The sequence below is a fragment of the Dendrobates tinctorius genome, unplaced genomic scaffold (genome assembly GCF_039654945.1).
Source record: "Dendrobates tinctorius isolate UK_male_01 unplaced genomic scaffold, ASM3965494v1 ptg000017l, whole genome shotgun sequence".
In the NCBI taxonomy this organism is placed as follows: domain Eukaryota; kingdom Metazoa; phylum Chordata; class Amphibia; order Anura; family Dendrobatidae; genus Dendrobates; species Dendrobates tinctorius.
The window spans coordinates 11,163,880-11,181,560 of record NW_027361685.1 but is presented as its reverse complement, the minus strand read 5'-3'; the positions used below and the strand labels follow the sequence as shown (position 1 = coordinate 11,181,560).

Sequence of the window (17,681 nt, the reverse complement as noted above, 5' to 3'; positions counted from 1 at the left end):
CTTTCTGAGGTGAGAGGTGACCAAGGTGTTTGTCTCTATCCATGGGGTTGGAACATACGTTATATGTTATATATTGGTAACGTATGATATTCCGATCACACTCAGTAATGCAATACAATGAGTGCGTGGAAAACACCAAACCACTCCGATGACATAATGGAGAAGAGTTTGATCTCCATCTTTTCCTCAGTGTTCTCTGATTCTCTCATCCTAGACAATCGGACCACACTGTGCTGACACTCGGGTCAGATCCTGATCCAAGTGTCAGCTTTACAGTATAATTGGCCGATTCTCTCAGATCAGGGAATATATATGGCCGTCTGCATTGGCCCTTAGAAATCCATACAATCACAAAATTGGCCCAAAAAGCATGAATCCATGCATAAATAATTCACCACAGAATCATATTATTACTTTTGTGGTAACAACGTAACAAAAAATGTTGACCCCACACAATAGTGTATACTTGTTAAAAATTTATATTTTATTGCACAAAAAGACACAAAAATATATACACAGGAAAAGTGCTGGAACATAAAATAAGGAGGGGGCCTACAAGTCCATGGAATCTCACATCCTAACACCAAAATTCACCAAAGAAAAAGTAAGGGGGTAAAAGAACAATGCACCTGATATCCTACAGATCATCACCTTGCAATGGTAAAACATTTGCTGGCCACATCATTTGTATTATGACATTTCATTGCTGCATAAAAGCAGCTATATCCAATTATCCCAAAAATGAACCTCAATTGAGGTAAAATTAATGCCGGTGAATATAATAAATGCTAGACAATTCTATACCTGTAAATGCGGGTGGAGATGCCTGGACGTCCCTCGACCCCGACGCGCGTTTCGCACTGCTTCTTCGGGAGGCGTGTCAGGGCAGGGGGAGATCCGATTTATATACCAGTACCACGTGTGCATAATCATTAAAAGTTGCGCAAACCTGCGTTCACTATGTCCACCATAATAGATCGCTACTGGCGCCTGCGCAGAAAACAATTGTACCGTTGTGGGGGATCAGTGGCGGCGCCTGCGCAGCATAGGTCTATAGTCTATAGTCACTATACCAAATGATCAGCTGCGCCTGCGTGCGATGAACACCAAAGGTCCTGCTCAAATCCCAATACTGAGGTGTTTATGACGCATGCGCTGCATCACGTGGGACATAGAGTCCAATGGGAATAATACTTTGCGGTCACATGATAAGGCATCGCCAGGTCCTATGTGGAGATGTGCGCACCTAATTCATGAACAGACCGCTTTGCATTTTCCACCGTCCCCGTATACCACGCACGCGTGCTACCACAAATGGGTGGGCATGAAATAACACGACCACAATTCCATCATATCATATTAGTGAATACATAGCTATAATAAAGTGACGGTGCAATTAAAGTATCAGTAAATCGATAAAAGAGCTATGTCTAAATATTCATATCTAGTGCAAACATGAACTCGATAATGATATTCCAATGCCCTGCCAATATCAAAAAAGTATATATAACGTTTATACGCTGTACTATGATTAACAAATACATTTGTTATTAATATCACATGATAATATTCCTCAGCAATATCAGACTTTTGATTATAGTATTTAACTGACATGACAATATCAAAAAATCTACATAATATTTGAATGCCGTACTAGAATGGTATTATTAATATCGCATAGCGGTATCACTCAGCAACATCACCACTCAAGTGCAAAGCACAAGAGATGATAATGTCACACAAGGCGTCACTGCTGCGGTGTCAACCAAAAACAGCATAACACAAGATCCCATGGTCATTTCATATCCATAATGGCATCCATCCATCTATTAGTGCAGGACAACGAAACCCCATCGTAAAAAATCCTCTTCATGATCCCATCTGAGGAAAGATGTACATCATTCTGCGATATGAACAGGAGTGGAGGCAGGAGTACTAAACATAAAAATAAATACAATTAAAAAGAGACACACAAACTATTTGACACATTAAAACCCCCTACCCTCAAAGTAACCACCCCTAAAGTTATCAGAGATAAGCGCTAAAGCCAAAGCTTTCATCTAGACCCTGGGGTGTGAGGGTCCCCAGCCTATAAATCCATTGGCATTCTTTTTTGGCCAGTATTTTAGAAACATCCCCCCCCTCTAGGGCCAAGGGTCACCATATCAATCCCCTTCACCTTAAGCAGTCTAGAATTACATTGATGGTACTTCCTGAAATGCCTAGGAAGGGTCTTTAGAGAGCTGATGTCAGTGGCTGTTTTAGCTTTCTCAATGTCTAAACAGTGCTCACGGACATGAACTTTGAGCTCACGACTGGTCATACCTATGTAAATTTTTCCACAGGGACACTCTGCATAATACACAACCCCCTTAGATGAACAGGTGATATTGACCCTAATGTCAAATTTTCTAGACTGGTCAAAGTTAGAGAAACTAAAGCCCTTTTTCATATTAGCACAACCCTTGCAAAACCCGTAAGGGAAAAACCCTGTTAAGAGTGGCGGAAGGCACTAAAAAAAATAAATAATTAAAGTGCCTTCGCCACTCGGGGTCCACTGTGTGGCAGATGGCAAAACCGCTGCTAAGGGAGGCAGTGCACTACAGCGGTAGTGTGCACAGGGTTCTAAATCACCCAAGTGCAAAAGAGGCAGTCTCTGTTATGGGACACAGAGCTGCACAGGAAAATAATAAAGAAAAGGTAACGCTGAGCCTGTTAAACGCACAGCGGCACACGTACGGTAGCCGAACACAGGAGTAGTTAAAGTGGCACTACAACCAAACGGACTTACCGTAAATGAGCGTGTGCACGGCGTCGCAACTGCGAATGCCACAGAAGTCTGTAACCGCAATAACGCAAGCGCGATGCAGGACGCTTTGCTGCTGAGATGGCTTGAAGCTTGAGCGCGCTGGCGCTAGCGCTGCTACTGGCTGACCCAATCACTCACACACTCGTAATAACCGAGGGAAGGGGTTTCATAATAAGTCATCCACCAGACCAAGCATCCATCAACAAACATACAGCTGCAAGTATCAGAAAATACTAGCGCATGGCATAATGGCCATGCGCACTTTTTATAGTGACCGGGACCTTCCGGAAATCTCCAGAGACCTCAGCTGAACCAATGGAATCAGGAGCAGGACCTGAGCACCTGACTCCTGAACTCCAATGGGAGCTCATTCCAGGAGCATGCTCACAAGCTGGCAGAAAGGACTTAGCCTCTGGAGATGAATGTGAGGATCTGGATCTCTGCATTAGTATGGCAGGACACAGATTCCTAACATTACCCCCCCTCCTAAGGCCCCCTCCTCCCCGAGCCCTGGTAGGAGTTACAGTAACCCGAGACACCTGGAAGGCATCAGAGGAACCGAGGTCACCAGGTTTCAAGAGGGACACTTGGGAGATAGTAGGAGCGGGAGTGACAGAGGCACGCTGCCGCATGTTGGCAGTTGTCGCCACCCTCTGTCTAGGAGGGTTAGGCTGAGCACACAAGGTGCAAGCCTGAATATATCTTTTTATGTCCCGAGCTCAATGGGGCCACCAATACGCACCAGCCAACAGTTTTGAGACCTGCATATAGCCCCGATGGTGGTGCGTGTTAGGTGCATGCGCCCAGGCGAGCACCTGATCCCTAAGATGAGGAGGAACAATGGTCTCGATAACTGGTTCAGACTCCAACCTTTGCGGGGAGACGGCTTCCGGAGAAACCGCACAGACAGATGACAACCGCAGATGGATTCCTGGTCGGAGTCTGAATTAAGGTTGGTACGAGATATCTCCATGGGCTCAGGAGGTAGAACCTCTGGCTCCGCCAGCTCAAGGGGTTCAAAAAATTTGGGAGCTGAAACGGATTTGCGCTTGGAGTGCGCCCGCTCCATACCGCGCTCCGAAAAACGGAGGTCAATCCGTGAGGAGACGGAGATTAGCTCCTCTAAGCTGGTGGGGATCTCTCTAGTAGAGAGAGCATCCTTCACATGCTCCGCTAGACCTCGCCAAAAAACGGGGATTAGGGCCTTGTCGGACCATTCCAACTCGGACGCCAGTGTCCGAAAACGGACGGCATACTGGCTAACCGAGAGTAACCCCTGAGTAAGGGCGAGTAGCTGCAGGGACGTATCATGCGTGACCCGAGGACCGAGAAAAACTTGCCTGATGGCAGTCAGCAAGTTAGCCGCGGACCGAATCTCGGGGTCACCACGCTCCCACAGAGGCGTAGCCCATTCCAGCGCCTTGCCCGACAGTAGGGAGATGACAAAAGCCACCTTAGCCCGCTCCGTAGGGAATTGCGCAGCCAGCAGCTCTAGGTGTATCGAGCAATACTGATAAAACCCCTACAGGAGGCGCCATCCCCAGCATATTTATCGGGCAACGGGAGGCGGGTAACTGTCAGCGCAAGGGCGGACATGGACATACGCCCTACCGCGTCCGTAAGTGCCTGGACGGCAGCATCTGTGGCCTGCGCAGCTGCGAGAGACCTCTCGAGGGAGGCCAAGCGAGCCTCGAGCTGACGCACAAGCTGTAACAGCTGCTGCTGATCCGCCATCTCTAGCCAGACCCTGGCGCTAGTATTATGTTAAGAGTGGCGGAAGGCACTAAAAAAAATAAATAATTAAAGTGCCTTCGCCACTCGGGGTCCACCGTGCGGCAGATGGCAAAACCGCTGCTAAGGGAGGCAGTGCACTACAGCGGTAGTGTGCACAGGGTTCTAAATCACCCAAGTGCAAAAGAGGCAGTCTCTGTTATGGGACACAGAGCTGCACAGGAAAATAATAAAGAAAAGGTAACGCTGAGCCTGTTAAACGCACAGGGGCACAGCGGCACACTTACGGTAGCCGAACACAGGAGTAGTTAAAGTGGCACTACAACCAAACGGACTTACCGTAAATGAGCGTGTGCACGACGTCGCAACTGCGAACGCCACAGAAGTCTGCAACCGCAATAACGCAAGCGCGATGCAGGACGCTTTGCTGCTGAGATGGCTTGAAGCTTGAGCGCGCTGGCGCTAGTGCTGCTACTGGCTGACCCAATCACTCACACACTCGTAATAACCGAGGGAAGGGGTTTCATAATAAGTCATCCACCAGACCACGCATCCATCAACAAACATACAGCAGCAAGTATCAGAAAATACTAGCGCATGGCATAACGGCCATGCGCACTTTTTATAGTGACCGGGACCTTCCGGAAATCTCCAGAGACCTCAGCTGAACCAATGGAATCAGGAGCAGGACCTGAGCACCTGACTCCTGAACTCCAAAGGGAGCTCATTCCAGGAGCATGCTCACAAGCTGGCAGAAAGGACTTAGCCTCTGGAGATGAATGTGAGGATCTGGATCTCTGCATTAGTATGGCAGGACACAGATTCCTAACAAACCCCTTACGTTCTGAATTTTTCTTATTTTTTTCTTTTCTTTTGGGGTCATATGCACTGTGGACCAATATATCCCGCAGGTTGGGGGCCCTTCTTGCCACCAAAGACAGTGCATCTGGCAAGCATTGTTTAAGAATGGGATCAGTGAGAAGGATTTTCCAGTGTTTGTCAATAATTCCTCTCAATTCTGGCCACCTACTGTTATAATTGGTAATAAACCTTACCTGCTTGTCCCCCTCATCACACGACACCAGGGGCTGATTTTTGTGAAGAAGTGATTCTCTTGGCGTATTTTTGGCTTTATTATATCCCCTTTGAATGGCCTGGTGGCCGTACCCTCGATCTTGGAACCGTTTTTAAGAATACTGGATTGTTCCTCAAACTGAGGATCTTCCGAACAAATCCTCCTGATGCGCAGAAACTGGCCAATTGGTATGCCTTGAATTGTTGATTTAGGATGAGCGGCAGTGGCGGATTAAGTGGACTATGGGCCCGGGGCTGTTCATAAAACCTGGGCCCCTGTACCCCCCTTCCCACCTGAGCGCTGCGGTCCCCGTGCGGGAATTGACAGCCGTACGGACCGCAGCACTTGGTTTGCTGCGGGTCCATACGGAAAACCCGTCACCATTCCACCATGTGAAGCCCCCACTCATCCCCCCTTCATCCTGTGAAGCCCCCACTCACCCCCTTCATCCTGTACAACCCCAGTCACCCCCCTTCATCATATACATCCCCCAGTCACCCCCCCGTCATCATATACAGCCCCCAGTCACCCCCCTTCATCATATACAGCCCCCAGTCACCCCCCTTCATCATATACAGCCCCCAGTCACCCCCCCGTCATCATATACAGGCCCCAGTCACCCCCCCTTCATTGTGTACAGCCCCCACTCACCCCCTCCCCCATTTAATTCATTTTATAAATAAAAAAAAAACAAAAAAGTTCCCCATACTTACCTCACAGCCGGCTCGCTCCCCAGCAGCGCCTCTGCTTTCAGCATCCTCCGGGACATGTTGGCGCGTGCACGATGACGTCATCGCGCACGCCCGACATCTGACCCGGAAGTATAGCCGGAGGGCAGAGGCGTATCTAAGCTTTCTGGCACCCGGGGCAAGAATTTGGTCCGGGTGGCATTTGCCTCTCTGCCACCCGGCCCAGCCCGCCCCTGCCCCTGGGCCCCCAAAAAACCTTGGGCCCGGGGCGACCGCCCCATCCGCCCCTATTAGGATCCGCCATTGATGAGCGGAGGATGCATGCAGTAAGTAATTAGTTGATGTTGGTTTACGAAAAACCGTGGTAGACAAACTTCCATCAGGGAGCACTGAAAATGGATAAATCCAAGAAATTGATCTTTCGTCCAAATTTATAAGATAGTCTGATATTTTCATCGTTATCATTAAGTGCATTCATAAATGTCTCAAGGTCCACAACTGGACCCTCCCAGATGAACAAAATATCATCAATATAACGAATCCAGTTGTGGACCCGATCAACATTAGGGATCTCCTCACCTTGGACGATGGACCATTCCCAGGCCCCCATAAACAAATTTGCATAAGAGGGGGCGCACGAGGCCCCCATTGCTGTTCCTCTTTGCTGCAAAAATATCTTCCCATCGAAAGTGAAGTCATTATGAGTAAGGATAAACCTCAACAGTTTCAAGATAAAGGACATATCATTCAAGTTACTATGACTCAAATATTTCTCTACTGCCTTCAATCTGTCTGAATGACCGATAGAAAAATATAATGCCTCCACATCTGCGGTGACATGTACCATTTCCTCAGTAAGTTGAATGTTCTCCAGATGACCCTAAGCTGCGCTAGTGTCTTTAATAAAAGAGGGCAGTTGTGTCACAAGAGGTTTCAAAAAGTGATCCACAATAGCACACGCTATTTCACAAAGGCCTTCATTAGCTAATTTTTTTTTTACTTTCACAAGAGTAACAGGAGAAAATGGACGGTACATTTTGTTTTGCAAATTCTCATTTTTTTTTAGTGTAAAATATGCTGGAATAATTAGCGGTTGCCATGTCGCATTTGCAGAGCCCCTGATGTGTCTAAACAGTGGAAACTCCCAACAAGTGACCCTATTTTGGAAACTAGACCCCTTAGGGAGCTTATCCAGATGTGTATTGAGCACCTTGAACCCACAGGTGCTTTACAGAAGTTCATAATGTAGAGCCGTGGAAATAAAAAGGCTAAACCACTGTATGGGCGCATGGCAGAGCTTGAAAGGGAAGGAGCGCCATATTGGAGAGCAGATTTTGCTGGAATTATTTGTGGGTGACATGTCACATTGTCAGAGACAATGACGTGTCTAAACAGTGAAGTGACCCCATTTTGGAAACTAAACCCCCCAAGGAACTTATCTAGATGTGTGATGGGCACTTTGAACCCCCAAGTGCTTCACAGAAGTTAGTTACATACAGTTGTGAAAATAAAAAATCATATTTTTTCGACAAAAAATGAACTTTTCGATCTCAAATGTTTTTTCCAAAGGGTAACAGGAGAAATTGCACCCAGAAAGTTATTTTGCAATTTGTCCTGAGTATTCTGACACCTCATATGTGGGGGTAATCCACTGTTTTGGCGCATGGCAGAGCTCGGAAGGGAAGGAGCGCCATATTGGAGAGCAGATTTTGCTGGAATTGTTTGTGGGTGACATGTCACATTGTCAGAGCCCCTGAGGTGCCAGAACAGCATAAGCCCCAAAAGTGACTGCATTTTACCAAATACTTCCCTGAATGAATTCTTCTAGTGGTGCAGTGAGCATACTGACACCACAGCTGTTCCATAGAAAATTATACCATTGGGCAGTGAAGAAAAAATTACTGTAGTTTTCGGACCATAAGATGCACCCCAAATTTTCAAAACGAAAATAGGGGAAAAAATGTGCAAAATGGGGGTCCGTCTTACAGTCTGAATTCAGCTTACCGGGGGGATCAGCACAGGTGCAAGAGTGATCACAGAGGTTGTTCGGTGGTCCATGCTGGTGCAGTGGCCTCCGGAAAATCCCATCCCAGGCTGGTGCGGCAGCGGTGCTCTGTGCTGGGGTGGCGGCAGCGCTCTATGCTGGTGCAGCAGCGCTCTACCTGGGATGGTGGCAGCGCTCTGTGCTGGGGCGGCGGCGCCATTTTGTCAAAGCCGGAGGCCTCTGCAGCTCCATTGCTGCGATGTGGTGGCTTCTGGAAAAATGGCAACTGGGGGCGGTGCATGCTCAGATTCAGATCTCGGCAACGAGATCTTGGGGCGAGATCTGAATCTGAGCATGAGCCGCCCACAGCGGCCATTTTTCTGGAGACCACCACATCGCAGCAATGGAGCTGCAGGGGCCTCTGGGCTTTGACAAAATGCTGGCGGAGCCCTCCACGCAGCACAGACCGCCACTGCATCATTTGTAAGTATATTCCTACTATAAGACACACCCCCATTTCCCAAAAAAAATATTTGGGAAAAAGTGCGTCTGATATTCCGAATAAAATGGTACATTTATGAGACGAAAATGTTTTTTAACCCCAGATATTACATTGGAAAATAGGTAGATAGGTAAATGGTCACTACACCCATAGATGAATTCCCAGAGGGGTGTCATTTCCAAAATGGGATCACTTCAGGGGGGATTCTGCTGTTATGGCACTTTGGAGAGCCGCTAAGTAACAGAACAACAGAATCCCCCCTGAAGTGACCCCATTTTGGAAATGACACCCCTCTGGGAATTCATCTGTGTATACTGTGACCATTTTCACTACATGGATGATTTCCAGAAACTCGTAGTAGAAGTTTTATAGCAAAAATTGCAGAAATGTCATTGTAGTGCCCAATATATTGTGCCCAGCTTGTGTCTCTGGAGACCTCCCCCCACCTACCCCCGGAAATTGTTAAGTCAGCTCTACTGAAATGTGTCTGTCACTAAATAATCCAAATGCTTGAATGTCAAAACAGTTCAAAAACGTGGTTCTGTGTGGAAGATTGTAAAGCCGTCATGGAGGCATAAGGCTGGCAGTGATGGGCATTGTGGGTAATAATAGCGGGGATCATGCCTCATTCCTCTCTAGGAACATACACGACATCTTCTCTGGGGGTTCTTTCTTGTTTCAGTTACTGGGATGAGCGCAATAAAATGTCGCTCAGTGAGTCTTCTCACATCTTCACATTCTAAAGGATTGGTGGGGACAAAATTGTCAAAAACAAGATTTTCAGTGACCTTTTCCTGATAATCAAGGAAAGTATCTGCATTTCCGGCTTTTTTGTATAACACAAAAGAATTATATGTGGCCACCTGAAGCAAATACATGACTAACTTTTTATACCAGATATATGATTTTCTTGATACCTGGTATGGCTGTAGAACCTGATCTGCAAGGTCCACACCCCCATATATTTGTTGTAGTCACTGACAGACACAGGTTTTGGAGTAGTGGATCCCTGTTGGTCTGCAGTGGCCCTTGTGGCATCTGTGTGGATCGAGCTCAGGATAAAAATATCTTTTTTATCCTTATACTTAATGGCAAGCAGCTCTCCATTGTGTAAAGCCCCTGACTGCCCCTTTTGGAAATTTTCTTTGACCAATGACTGTGGAAACCCCTGACGGTTTTAGTGAATGGTCCCACAAGCCCCTATGTTATGTTCAACTAGATTTTTAAATAGAGGTATGCTGGTGTAGTAGTTGTCAACATACAGATTGTAGCCTTTATGTAAAAAAAAAAAGGCTCAAAACCATTTTTCCAGATGTCCCCAGATAAGTAGGGCATCCTGGTGGGTTTAGTTGGCTGTCTTTCCCCTCATAAATGCGAAAAGCTGATGTGTATCCGGTTGAACTCTCGCACATTTTATAGAGCTTTATTCCGAACCTTGCCCTCTTAGAAGGAATAAATTGCTTGAGGTGCAGTCTTCCTTTGAATTTTACAAGGGACTCATCAATGGAAATAACATAGGGGTGGCTTGAACAGGGCAGTTGGACCAATGGGACTGAATGCTCATTTTTTTTAACAAGCCCCATAGCGAATGTAAGTCCTAAAAATGTTTTCATTTCTAGGATATTGGTTGGTCCCATAAATGTGACCTAGCATAATAGGATGGTGGATTCTGGCTGATGAATTGGGAAACACATAAATTTGTCGGATAATATGCTCTAGCAAGCTATCTGTCAGAAACAAATTAATAAATATAATTAGTCCAAAATTTTCCACCTCCACATTTATACCAGGAATGGCATTAAAATTAGGGATGAATGGAGTAGCCGAATCCGAAGCCTCCCATCTGAGAAATGCTACATCAAGAGGCAAAGCCCCTTGGACATTGGTGTGCACCAATTCACGAGCACTAGGGACAGCGCTAGTACTGGGCATTGTTCTCTGAGTTGGAGACATTTCTCCAGAAGCGCTATTTGTCCTTCTTGTTGTACTGGTCCTTGTGTGTGTCAGGAACACCGCACTGCACTTGCTCACTGAACCAGTGCACGTGTCCTGAGTAAGACAAACTGTGCTCAGCGATACCTGTGGAGCGGGCAGCAGCAGAGAAGGTGCGTGCTTCAGACCAGCAGGACCTAAAGCATGTGACTGCTGGGGGCATGGCCTAAACCTCAGAGAGCTAGGAGCTGCAGGAAAACTCCTAGCAGGGTAACTACGGGACAAAGTTACCAAGGGGCATAGACAGGCTGGGGTCAAAGCACGAGATAGCACTACAAAACCAGAGGATAGGCAGAACGGTGAGTCAGGATGTATCCAATGAGTCATACACAGAGATAGCTGCAAAGTACAAGAGAGGCGAGCAAAGAATAGTCAGGTCACAGGCAAGGAGTCATACACAGAGAGGGTAGCGCAGTACAGAATCAACAGGCAAATGCACAACGGGGGACAGAACCGGGTCAGAACCATATAAGCAAGCTAGAAGACAACGAACAGGCACACAGGGGTCAACACACTCGGCCAAAGGCAAAAGTATAACTGATTGGAGTTTCTCAGGGCTATAAGAAGCTCTCCCTGAACCAAAGAGAGTCCACAATAATTAACCCCAGGCGTGCAGGTCAAAGCTTGCACTGGGCTCAAGACATTAACCCCTAACTGTGCAGGTCAAAACTTGCACTGGGATCATGACAGTGTGTGAGGATGGACCGGAATCACTGCTCATTTCTGAGCTATCACTTCGCTGCTACTAAAGCCCTCGAAATCCACATCGCCATCTGACACTGCACTTTCTTCACTGTCAGAACATAAAAGTGCATAAGCCTCCTCTGCACTATAATACTGATGGGCCATTTTATTCGTTTTATTTTTTTTTTCTGTAAATAGAAATCTCTGACATGACCAAATTATTGGGGAGACAATTGAGAAAAGCCTAATTCTTTACCCTACCCCTTACTTTAGAATAAACCCTAACCCTAACTTTAGCCTAACAGTAACCCTAACCCTAACCTGCCTTATCTGTTTTTTTTACTTTCTAGCACAATCGCTGACTGACACAGCTGTTCCCAGCAGCACTTGTAACACTGTTTCTCCTCTAATCTTTCACTGACAGGAGATCTGAGGAGAAACAGTGTTTTTATGAGGCAGATCGTCCGGGAAAGTTCGCTGCTACAACAAACTTTCCTAGTGATTTGTCTCATTGGCTGGTGTGATGCTGACGTCATGAGGACCTGAACCAATCAGGTCTCAGTGAGGTCAAGGGTCACAGGATGCATTGTGCGGTGGAATCTCCTTGTTATAAGATACATGGGGGCCCGATGAGCATAAAACCGCCCACCATAGACAAATGTCGGTACTGCACAAAGCCCTGCTAGCGCCAGCGTTTATCTACCTTTGACAGTCTGGAAGCGCATAAGTTAAGGGTACCATCATTTCTGTCCAGGCCTATTTCATGAGGTTTAATTTTCAAATAATACTATGGAATCATGGTTGAAAAGCAATGTCTGACTTTCATTTGTTCATTTTCATAGAGTTTTGATTTATTATTACTTTTGTCAGATTCAAGTTATTTCTGTGACCATTGTGGGTTTATCTGTCATTAAACGAGGGGCACCAACAATTTTGACCATGTGTGTAGGAGGAGTGAATATTTTGACTCCACAGCCACTTTCCAGAAATTAACACGCAGTGGATGTTGGAGACTGAAAATTACACATTTGCTATTTTATTACCCAGCACATAGTGCCCAGATTGTGCTCCAGGAGACACACACCGCAAATTAAGTGGGTTCTTCTCACTATAATATTGCTAAATACAGGGATCCTAAATGTTGTTTGCGCACACTGCAAGACTCCGAAGTGAGAGCGGATTTTGCTGGATTGGTTTATAGAAACCTTGTTGGTTTTCAATTGAGCCACTAATAGTGCGGGAACCTCTGTTTTCCATTGACAGATGATGGACCTGAGTGGGGACTTGTTTTTTGAGAGATGAGAATTGGTATTATTTTCGCCTACATAACATTGATTGGTTTCTTTATATGCAATATTTGGGAGGCAGAATGAACAAACAGTTGAACACCGCACACTACTGGGTCATCCAACAAGGTTTTCTATTAGACTGTGAACTGTCATTGTCTTGGCAAATAATTAATTTTTTTTTTTACATAGCTTGCCATTTTTATGGACAGTTTAAGTAGAAACGTTCAAAAATATAAAACTCAATGATATTTTATAAAAATAATTGTTTTTTATCTTAGCAGATGACTGTACCAGGAGATCAGAGGGACAGCTGACATCTTCAGTTTTTAAATCTGATGATCTTGAGATCCTACAAGTTACAACTGAAGTGATTGCTATTACTCCAGATATACCATCATCCATTCACAGCAAAGATCTGTCATCTGATCCTATGAAACAGGTCCCATCTTCTAATTCATTATTGACTACTAAGGAAAATCAATGTCACAAAAGAGGCATTAAAAAACAAACTGCTCCTAAAGCAAAGAAGCCATTTTCATGTTCGGAATGTGGGAAATGTTTTAACAAGAAATCACATCTTGTTAATCACCATAGAACTCACACAGGGGAGAAGCCTTTTGCCTGTTCAGAATGTGGGACATGTTTTACCCATAAAGGGAATCTTGTTACACACCAGAGAACTCACACAGGGGTGAAGCCTTTTTCCTGTTCAGAATGTGGAAAATATTTTGCAAATAAATCACATTTTGTTAGACACCAGAGAACTCACACAGGGGAGAAGCCTTTTTCATGTTCAGAATGTGGGAAATGTTTTAGCCATAATTCACATTTGGTTAATCACCAGAGAACTCACACAGGGGAGAAGCCTTTTTCATGTTCAGAATGTGGGAAATGTTTTATCCAGAAATCACATTTTGTTAAACACCAGAGAACTCACACGGGGGAGAAGCCTTTTTCATGTTCAGAATGCGGGAAATGTTTTAGCCATAAATCACATTTGGTTAATCACCATAGAACTCACACAGGGGAGAAGCCTTTTTCATGTTCAGAATGTGGGAAATGTTTTAAATGGAAAATAGATCTTTGTAGCCATCAAAGAACCCACACAGGGGAGCTTTTTAACTGTTCAGAATGTGGGAAATATTTTAACCATAAAGGGAATTTTGTTAGTCACCAGAGAACACACACAGGGGAGAAGCCGTTTTCCTGTTCACAATGTGGGGAATGTTTTAACCTGAAAGCGCTTCTTGTTAGACATCAGAGCAGTCACACAGGGACGAAGCCTTTTTCATTTTCTTAATGTGGGAAATATTTTACTTGGAAATCAACTGTTAATAAATATCAGAGACGTCACATAGGGGAGAAGTCTTTTTTATGTTCATAATGTTGGAATAATTTTAGCCAAAACTGAATTTTCTTAAATGGGTTGTCTGTTGTCATTCCTCATGTTTGCTGACAAAATGATAAAACTAAACTTTATTAATTCCAGATATAAAACTATACCCATAATTCACCCCCTGAAGGTTAGTCAGTAGGTGACTAATAGAAAAAAAATGTACACCACATCTCAGTATATAGAGTGAGGTGACGTTTACACACTCACTCTCCAAGCCTCTCATTTCTATGGGTTTCATCGTCCTCACCGAAGGCGACTCATCAGGAGACTAGTTAATATTGTCCTATATTCAAGCGAAACTAGACAAAAAAAAACTAAAATCATGTATCATGTTATCCGAAAGAGAAAACTATCCACATATTGGCAGACCCCAGACTTCAAACTATATACCTCGTAACAAAAAAACGAGGAATGGATTCGGCACACCACCTATGTAAAAATAGAAGAAAAACTTTATAGCAGCATGTGAAACCGGTTTAAAAACCTCAAACACCTAAGGCGTTTCTGGCACGTTACAAGAGCCCTTACTCATAGGATATAGAAAAACAAACTGACATAAGCATCATATACAACAGAAAACCAATCAAAATCATGTGAATAATAATGACATTAATTATGCACCAGTTGTGAATAGGGATGAGCGAGTAGTGAAATACTCGGACTCGCTGTACTCATTACGAGTAGCTCCTAGCACTCGGGTACTCGTAACGAGTAGCGACTCCAATGTAAGTCTATTGGAAATGCGAGTAATGGGCAGAGAATGTGTGTGGGCGGAGACTATGTGTGCGTGGAGAATGTGTACGCGGGTTTTTGGGGCTGTGTGTGTGTGTGCGGGGCTTGTGCGGGCTGTGCAGGCATCGTCCGATGGGACTACTTGTCCCATCTGGCTATGCCTGCTACAGTGACAGCATTAGTGGATGATGGGAAAGTAGTATTCCCATCATCCGGCTAATGGGGTGAATGTGTAAAAAGAAAAAGACATACAGAACATACAACACATAACATACAGTACATACACATAACATACAGCACATAACATAGAGTACATACTCAGTGCACACACCTAATTCCCCAAAGCCATTGATCACCTGAACCTGTCAAAGACTGAACTCCTTGTGTTTCCTCCCGCTACTAATGTACCTATACCTGACATTGCCATTTCCGTGTGATTCCACTATTACTCCCCAGCAGCATGCCCGCTGTCATGGGGTCATACTTGACTCCGAGCTTTCCTTTGCCCCCCACATCCGATCACTGGCTCGCTCTTGTTATCTGTACCTCAAAAATATTTCTAGAATTCGACCTTTTCTTACTTTTGATTCCGCAAAAACTCTTACTGTTTCTATTATTCATTCTCGTCTCGACTATTGTAACTCTCTTCTAATCTGTCTTCCTCTTACCAAACTCTCCCCGCTCCAATCTGTCCTGAATGCTGCAGCCAGGATCATATTCCTCGCCAATCATTACACCGATGCCTCTACCTTGTGCCAGTCATTACACTGGCTACCCATCCAGTCCAGAATTCAGTATAAACTTATTACCCTCACCCACAAAGCCCTCCATGGCTCAGCACCACCCTACATCTCCTCCCTTGCTTCAGTATACCACCCATCCCGCGCCCTCCGTTCTGCTGATGACCTGAGGTTAGCATCCTCAATAATCAGAACCTCCCACTCCCGTCTCCAAGTCTATACACGTGCTGCGCCAATTCTTTGGAATGCACTTCCCAGGTCAATACGATTAGTCCCCAATCCCTACAATTTTAAGTGTGCTGTGAAAAAGCATTTATTCAGACTGGACTACCGCCTCAATGCATTAACCTAATCTATCCCTGTGTGGCCCAGTCAAAAGTTTTTACCATGGCCAGGTTCCTCGCATCATGTTCCCACATGCTTTATGCATCCATTAGCCCTCTGTGTCTGTACTGTTACACACTTAACATTATGGCTGGTCCATACAATCAGGGCAACTGTTACCACCCACCTTTCGTATCTCCCTCTTTCCTCATAGACTGTAAGCTTGCGAGCAGGGCCCTCACTCCTCTTGGTATCTGTTATGATCTATGTGATTATTGTTATGCTGTAATGTCTATTGTCTATACAAGTCCCCTCTGAAATGTAAAGTGCTGCGGAATATGTTGGCGCTATAGAAATAAAATTTATTATTATATTATTATCACCTGTAAAAAAAATTAAAATAATAAAGTAACCTACTGTATACTGACCTTTCTGCTGTAATCCCATTAATAATGACCGCTCTCCAGGGGCTCCAGCGATACAGTGATGCTGCGCGGCCCGCCAATCACAGTAATGCCACAATAAAGAAGGCGGCGGCTTTACTGTGATTGGTTAGCGCATGCCAGGTGGGAGATCCGAATATTGCGAGGTGAGCAGTGAAACTTACTTGCTAGGATTCGAGTACCACGAGTATCTCATTACTTGCCGAGTACCGAATCCTAAGGAGTATACTCGCTCATCCCTAGTTGTGAGCGAATGAACCTGGGATTGGAAAGACACAATACAATAGTCAATGGACCCAACACTGATCCTGTCTTAAATAACAAAAACTGATGATATAAAAATTATTAACATGATAATTGTACAGCCATGAAAAGAAAACATAAAATAAGAAGGCAGGAAAACTAATATAAACAAATAGTTTCTCAAATTCATGCCTCTGGGGTGTTTAGTGTCAAGCTTTAAGATCCAATATGCTTCACGTATAGTCAGAAGTTTGTGTTTATTGCCTCCTCTGGTCGGATTATAAACCTTCGCAAACGCATAAAAGGTACAATTAGAACCATCTCCTCTGTGAACATTAACAAAGTGCTTGGCAGCCCCCGAATAAGCCACATTCTTATTGGGAAGATTGGTCAAGTGCTCGGCAATACGTTTGTTTTTATTTTCCGTGTGTTACATCCGATGTAATTTATCCCAAACAATGTACAGCAAATACAATAAAGTACGGATTGGGGGTCACAATTGATAAATGAGGTGATGTCGTACGATTTACCGTCTGATGATTGAAAAACCTTTTTTCTGTCTATCGCATGCGTGCAAACATTACACCTACTACCGGCACATTTATAGAAACCAGAAATGGACGACCAAGATTTAGGAGTAGACATTGGCTTTAATAGTCTAGGGGAAAGAGCGTTAGCTAAACTGCAACCCCGTCTGGCCACGGACCGCAGCCTGTACTGATAATATGCCGCAATTTGTCCTCCTGATACTGGTAAATATTTCTTAATTATAGATATTATTCGATTATATTGGGGCTGTAAGGCGCGGAAAAGGTGATAATAGAGTCGGAATGAAAATGAATAACGGATGATGTTTTAGTCGGTTCTAATGCGCTGGGTTTATTGGAAGCATTATTAAATGCATGCTTGATGGTCAGGTTACTATAACCCCTGTGAAGTAGACGTTTACTGATAATTTCACTCTCCTTATAGAACAAACACTGATCACAGCATATACGCTCCGCTCCGTTACATTCACCGTAAGGGATCACCTTAGTTGTATGATGGG

At 44.8% G+C, this 17,681-nt stretch overlaps 1 long non-coding RNA gene and 1 pseudogene across 1 annotated transcript; one reads left to right on the top strand and one right to left on the bottom strand.

Annotated features, from left to right (window-relative positions):
• Positions 1 to 463: 463 nt before the first annotated feature.
• Positions 464 to 2,833, bottom strand: LOC141082286 (uncharacterized). Its single transcript, XR_012230487.1, has 2 exons — positions 2,792 to 2,833; positions 464 to 1,935 (listed from the first exon to the last, which is right to left on the bottom strand). It is a non-coding gene; the product is annotated as an uncharacterized lncRNA (long non-coding RNA).
• A 4,309-nt stretch (positions 2,834 to 7,142) lies between these two features.
• LOC141082440 (uncharacterized) overlaps positions 7,143 to 17,681 on the top strand; it is a 90,961-nt pseudogene continuing 80,422 nt past the window's right edge.